This window comes from Mytilus californianus, unplaced genomic scaffold, assembly GCF_021869535.1.
Source record: "Mytilus californianus isolate M0D057914Y unplaced genomic scaffold, xbMytCali1.0.p SCAF_6, whole genome shotgun sequence".
Lineage (NCBI taxonomy): Eukaryota > Metazoa > Mollusca > Bivalvia > Mytilida > Mytilidae > Mytilus > Mytilus californianus.
The window spans coordinates 100,841,332-100,849,038 of NW_026262712.1; the positions used below are offsets into that span (position 1 = coordinate 100,841,332).

Genomic DNA, 7,707 nt, shown 5'->3' on the forward strand with positions numbered 1-7,707 from the left:
TTGTTTTCAATTTAGACTTGTTTTTATATATATATATATATATATATATATACAAGTCTAAATTGAAAACAACGTTTATATATATAAGGAGGACAAATTATGTGTTTTACATAAAAAATAGAAATAAGAAACAAAGCGTAGAAAAATGTCAACAATCTAAAGTCAGTAAATTATGATCAGGAGGTTGATAAGCAGATTTTCTAACATCTCAAAATTAATGTAAAACCAAGTTTTCAAAGTCTACTAGAAAATGAAACATTCGACAAATGTGATTAGATACATTTGGTTAATATCTAAATTCAATGTCACTAAAAAAATGGCCATCAACCAGAACCCTATTTTTGAACCCAGAGTGCTTGAATCATGTGAATAGTATACAATGTGCAGTAACCAAAATATTAAAATGTAGATGTATATAATAAGCACTTCTTAATAAAACCACCTAAGCAAAAAACTTAACATTTATAACCTATGTCACTAGGTCAATGATTTAAATGTATATTTAACAGTTCAAATATTAACAATAAGCAAAAACATTGATTGAGTTTGTCCAACAAATAGAGCGATCCGAGGTTATAGCTTTTAAGCTTTATGTAATTTAATTCTCAGTTTTAAACACAAATTCATATTTCTTTGACGGGTTTTAAGTATATATGTATACAAGTATCACATTCAGAACGTTTGTATTATTGTTCTCGTCACACTTTCTATCATTTAATCCCACAAATGGATTGACCATTCGATATGCTTAAGTCTTCGGTATATCAGTGATTGAGTCAGATCTATGAATTCTGTTTCAAAGGCGTTTTTATATACATGTTAAAATAAGAAGATGCGGTATGATAGCCAACGAGACAACTCTCCACCAGAGACCAAAGGACATAGAAGTAAACAACTATAGGTCACCGTGCGGCCTTCAACAATGAGCTTCACTTTGAGCGCATTTCGCTCACAGCGACTACTTCCTCATGATTTACACAAATTTTCGGTAGATATATTAAGGCGCAGTATTTGATTTTAAATTGTTAATCAACCAGCTTTCAATCGTGGTCCTATAAACACATAACATTTCAAAAACAACTTACATTATAAGCTTCTTATGTTTTCCCCCTGAATGAATGTTTGCTTAATATTAAGTAGCAGGTATTACATGAAGATTTCGGACAATAGTCTGATAATTTCGAATATATCATATATTTTTACTACACCTAGTACTACACACTTAATCGAGTTTAAGCCCATATGGTAACAACACAGGAATACTAGTTTTAATATACATGTACGGATTAATGTTATCATTATGATTCCATACTTATTATTCGATTCCTTGCTGTCTCTTCTAAATGCAATATATCAAAACATCAAATATCGATTGTATATCATCATGATGAAATCAGCTGAGAATGACCCTATGGCATCCTGCACTCGAATGAGAAACGTAAAAAAACTTTAGGTCCAGGACGTTTGGATTCATTCCGATGTTGAAGTATTTTCGTGGTCCGTTTTGCTCCACGAAACTCAAACGCCCGATCATAAAACAATAGCATGTTTGAACAACTAGCAACACATATATTTCCGATCTAAAATTAATACTCGATGTTACTGAAACCTAGTTCCAGGTCAATTACAACTTTAAAATAAATCACGTTCACCTAGACTTTAAATATTAACCAGTACTAGTCCAATGGATTTAATGTTGACTTCATAAAGCGTCCGAGAAAACATGACCTGGTGTAATGTGAAAATATTAATAGTGATATGTTTTATGTATATTAGTGTTTATAACTCTATTTGAATAATATTTAATTATGTTTTAATTTATTAAGAACCACATCAATGTTAGTACCTTTGAAGATAATATTCAAGAACAGATCATCTATGCTGTATGTCGTAAAACCTTTCTGAATTGTAGGTCCACAATGCTCTTCGACTACGTACGTTATTTGGCCTTTTAACTGTATTGATTCGAGCAACACTGATGAGTCTTTTGTAGACGGAGCGCAAGTCAGGCGTACTAAATTATAAGCCAGGTATCTTTGATGAGTTTTTATTACAGTGTTTAATCTATAACGTATACAAATAAATGTATTCAAAGGATATCCATTTTGCAATACAGTTTCACTAGTAAGTCAAACTTCCAAAAGCAAGTGTTTGTATCTATGAGAGAACTGTGTAGATGTATTAAGTATTTTATATGCAAGTGTTTGTATCTATGAGAGAACTGTGTAGATGTATTAAGTATTTTATGTGCAAGTGTTTGTATCTATGAGAGAACTGTGTAGATGTATTAAGTATTTTATGTATCAACATACCATTTATAGTGCTGAAGAGACTACTAAAGTTATTATTCGGATGATCTTCGAATATTACAAACACCTGTCTTGAATGTTCATCTATTTTTTCTGCAATAAATACAAGTTTGGCAACTGTTAGCACTACAATATATATATATAAACAAGTCTAAATTGAAAACAACGTTCAAACCTATGATTGCGTTGGATAAAAACAGCAATTTTTATACGTGTGCATGTAACAAATTTAGTTTTTAGAGGGGTCTAAATACAGCACAAACAACATTTTCCAAAAGACCAAAAAAGTGAAAAAATATATTTTTACAAAACGCATGTGACTAACAGGTCGAACAACTGATGTTCTTAAACCCTGCTGACTGCCATTGACGATTGCCAAATAAATTGATCACAAGGTGTAACAAAATGGATCTCTATATTAATTTAATACTAAGTAGAAAACAATAAACTTGCGACAAAGATGGTCAACCACAACATGAGGTGCTAAATTGTTTACACCATATCCGGATAAATGCCTAGGAATGTAATTTTAACACTTTAGAGTGCGTACTTTTGAACCTGGTGGACTAAATGAGAGAGATGAAAAACAGTTTTATAAAAAAAAACAAAGGAATAATCTTGAACTTCATATTATTTAACTATCACAATTATTTGATTTGATCTATTAACCGCAATGTACATGATGTACAATAAGCTGCAAAAGTATATTTACCTGACATGTGCGATTGCAAAAATTTCTTAACAGCATCCGATTTTACCTGGATGGCTGCATGCGCCCGATGGAGCTAATTCGTTTTTCGAAATATTGCGTGAATATATAAAATATAACAACTATATTATAACACAAATTAGCGTGTTAAAGTTACATTCTTGGGCATTTATATAATTTAATTTAGTAACTGCATCAGTTTATTTTCAAACTGATCCACGCCTAGATAGATTGAATGTCGATTGTTGCTACTTTTAGACATTATATAGATATAGATATATGTAAAACTCAGATCGAATTCCGGTCTCTAATCGACGTCCGTTCCTCAAATCGACTTTTAAATCTGCATGACGTCATAATGAAATATTATTCTAAAACGACAGCCAGTTCTTTATCCCTGTAATCGACGTCTTTTTTGCGGTTCTCAAATCGACGTCCAATATTTGGCTTCTCTAATCTTTTTATGGACAGCACAACTTTATTTAACGAAAACAACTGACATATTCTTGATTTGATACAGGCATTTTCCGAATGCAAATGGTTGGCTGAACCTAAAACTCAAGTGGTTGTTAAAAATATAAGACATCAAATCTGGCAGAGTCCAAATAAAACTACTGTTCAACAATTGACTGTACTTCTTTATTCTGTCTATTGTTTGAGACTGCATATTGTCCACTAGATGTTTTTTGGATATCTTTTTCGTTGGATTGATGTCTCATTTTCGTATATCCACATGCCAAGTTTTTATATGAATATGAAAGGAATAAGACAACGAACTGCGAGTTAACTTTTCCCTCAAAATATTGATATGCATGTACATGCAATATGATGTTGGTGTTTGTCTTATTGTCATTTATAGATGTTTGTCCTTTTATTTTTATTTTGCTGACTATTAGGGACGGGTTGTTGCCTACTTTTTTGTTCCTTCTCCATGTTTTCAAAGATGTCAACTAAGCCATTATGATTTGTAAAGTAAAAATATATATGAAAACAATTAGTTTCTTTAAGCAGCTTTACACAAAGACAAAAAGAAACAGATAATGTAAACAAAGATCATACTCAAAATAAATGATTAAATGATATTAGACATCGATGAGAGGAGACTGATGAATCGGACTTCGTTTTGGTATTACACGACGTCACATTGGACGTCGATTAAAGGTTAAAATATTGGACACGTGACTTTATGTCGTAACTACAATACCCTTCCCTTTCCACGAATGTGACTTACCGAATTAGACTATTTACCGGATTTGTAATAACATAAGCAACTCGACGGGTGCCACATGTGGAACAGGATCTGCTTACTCTTCCGGAGCACCTGAGATCACCCCCAGTTTTTGGTGGGGTTCGTGTTGCTTAGTCTTTAGTTTTCTATGTTGTGTCATCTGTACTATTATTTGTCTGTTTGTCTTTTTATTTTTGGCCATGACGTTGTCAGTTTGTTTTCGATCTATGAGTTTGACTGTCCCTCTGGTATCTTTCGTCCCTCTTTTACATTGGACTTCTATTTGAGGAACGGACGTCACTTAGAGACCGGACGTCGATCTGATTCTAACATATATATCAAGATATTATAAATATCATTGCACAAGTTCATGTTATTTAAGGTTTATATCAGACTGTTTGTGACGTCTTTACACTTTATCAGTTTGGTGTGTACTGACGAATAAATTAATCAGGAAGAACTCATTTTTTTTAGTTGTTATGTAGCTCTCAGTAACTGCGAGTACTCTTATATCTGTACTTTGTGGGGTTTTTTTTTCTCGTCTTTCTGTTATTTTTTTGTGTTTCGTGTCGATCTGATGAGTCAAGCCATTTCCAACTGATTTTTTACAGTCTGTTCGTATCTTGTGCTGTGCCCGGTTATGGGAGGGTCGAACGCCCACAAACATGTTGAACCCCTCCACTTTCTATATTTGCCTTTCCCAAATTATAAGCTATTTATCTGCCGAGGGTTGCTGTCGGTCTTACTTGATTTTCACTTATAGTTGTGTTATAAATCGGGCTGCTTCTTTTTTCGTTTGAATTGTTTCACATTTTGTCATATGGGGTATTCACAATTGACTTTACGGTATGGATTTTGATCATTGTTATAGGCGTACGTTGACTTATAATTGCAGACACTCGCTTCATTTGAACATCTCATTGTCAACCATACCACATTTCCTTATATTATATAGTAACAATATCAACAGTACTAATTTTACTTCATCAGATGCGCATTTCTTCAATTTATAAAATTGAGAATTGAAACGGGGAATGTGTCAAAGAGACAACAACCAGACCAAAGAGCAGAAAACAGCACAAGGCCACCAATGGGTCTTCAACACAGCGAGAAAAATCCCGCACCCGGAAAGCTCAAGAACAAACTGGAAACGTCTAGCTAAAAAAAAAGACATTACAAAAAAAATATTTGCAAAACAATCAGTAAACATATTATCGCTGTGTTGAAGACCCATTGTGGCCTTCGCCTGTTTTCTGCTTTGGTCTGGTTGTTGTCTCTTTGACACATTCCCCATTTCCATTCTCAATTTTATAACATAAGTTAATGAAGAACAAAGCCAAATAAACGGATGTGAAAATATGTCAATGATTTCTACAATAAATACATATTACATTTTGTTGTGTATTTAAATAAATGTTAGCGTAAATTTATTTTTAAAGAAGAATGCGTACCCTTCATTTTGTTAAGTATTTCAACCGAATTCCCTCCATCCGCCGTACAGTAATCAGCAATAACTATTACGTCATCTTCAAAATGCTTGCACAATGTTTCTAAAATGAGTATACGTAACGAAAGTTTTTTCTGAACAAAATGTGTTGTACTCGTTTAAAAGAAATAATAATAAAGCAGAGTTTATCATCATTATCATCATTAGATGTTTCATTGTTTTTTTGTTGATTTTTTTTTTTGTGCTCCTGTATTGTCTGACTACTGATTATGGATTCTAATTTCAGAATAGAGCTGGATTTTGATAACCCTACTTATTTCAATGTTGTAATTTCCCGACCTATTTGTTATTACAAAAGCATGTGACTGGTGGAATAAGTTATTGCAAAAACAGTGTTTTTAAATGAATGAATTATGAATAAAGCATTGTTTACTCCCTTTTCAAAGATATATAGTATACTTAGAATTCAATTAATTAACAGACTAAATGCTTATAAAAGGCAAAACATCTGGTCATATCTTGACCAAATTCGTTAGCCTTGAATCTGTTCGAGTAATTATGTTCGATTGTACCATATTTATTATAGAATAACAGAAAATTGTTTTGATTTCTTTGTTTTTGTGTAAACCGGATATGCCGCTTCAATTGCAAAGCGATTGAGAGAAAGACGGAAAAAGTACACAAATTTCATATTCGCAAAAAGACTTGTTCAATGGCATCACGTTTCATAATATTATTTCACATAAATATTTATTTGAAAAACAGTTTATACACAAACTCTAAATTTTGTAACTTTTGTGCATAATCGTCATCTCTTCTAAAACTAACAATATGAAAAAAGTGGTAATTTAAAATTTCCTTGTTCAAGTGTTCAGTTCCATTTGATGACCGTTGAAGTAAGGTATAGAAAAAACACATTTGACGCAAAGAAGAATGGAGTGTAAACCTTCAGATGATGGCCTTTAGCTCATAATGAGGTCACAATAACGAGAGTTAATCCTTATAACGACACTGTTCATAGCTATGCACTATTCAAGGACAGTTCCGAAGCAAAGAACGAAAATACACAAGCCTAAACATTTTGAAACCTCTTATTATTTGATTTATAAAAATCTATACCCTGTTTGATGAGTTTGTTTTCTTCTAAATAACTTTTTTGTATATACATGTATATGAAAAAAACGAAAACGTTAGAATAAAGAAGATTTGTCAAAATTGTAAACCAAATATAAGCACAATCAAAAATACCGTAAATTTAATTTTTTCGTAATCAACATACCTATGCATTTGAGAATGGGCTCCGCAGAAGATATAATTATTTGGTTGCAAACTCTCATTACATCAGAGTACCGACTTTGTTCGTCTGAGTACATCATACTTTTTTTCCTCTTTCTGAAAAGTGAAATGATAAGTTAGCAATAACATATTGGCCACGTGCTGCTCACCTACGTTTAAAGATGACTCCAATATCCTTGAAGGATACTAATTAACATAAATGAGTGTATATCCCTGTGGAAATTTCCGGGAACTTTGACATCATAACCTGACTTCAATGAACCAGATATCGCAAGTGACCAATCTCTGTGTTATAGTGGCATCATAGATAACCTATGAAAGCCGTACAGCTTAATATTTCCAATGGGTCATTTATGAATACCGATGTGGGTATTTTAAGGTTTAAAATCAGACTTAAGTAGGAACATGGTATTATAAAATTAAGAACAATGATTTAATTATTATCTAGATCTGACATTTCTTTCTTGTTCTACATTGGCACATCTCAAAAGTTTGACTTCTTTTTCTAAAACATTTCGATTCGGATGATTTACAAAATCGAATCAGGTAATTGATCTCGATCATATATTGTATTTTGATAATAATATTTCTTATTTATCAAAATATCGATTTTACATTACCCTGCATAATAAAAAGTAATCCGGTTTAGACCTTTACTATTATATGATTCTTTTTGGCGCCTTTTTCTTATTATCGAAAGTAATATCATATATATAGC

General features: G+C 32.2%; 1 long non-coding RNA gene across 1 annotated transcript; it reads right to left on the reverse strand.

The window, feature by feature from the left end:
• Nucleotides 1-2,317: 2,317 nt before the first annotated feature.
• On the reverse strand, nucleotides 2,318-7,088 carry LOC127704250 (uncharacterized). The gene is made up of 3 exons (XR_007983203.1): nucleotides 6,973-7,088; nucleotides 5,698-5,796; nucleotides 2,318-2,402 (listed from the first exon to the last, which is right to left on the reverse strand). It is a non-coding gene; the product is annotated as an uncharacterized LOC127704250 (long non-coding RNA).
• Between the last annotated feature and the right edge of the window lie 619 nt (nucleotides 7,089-7,707).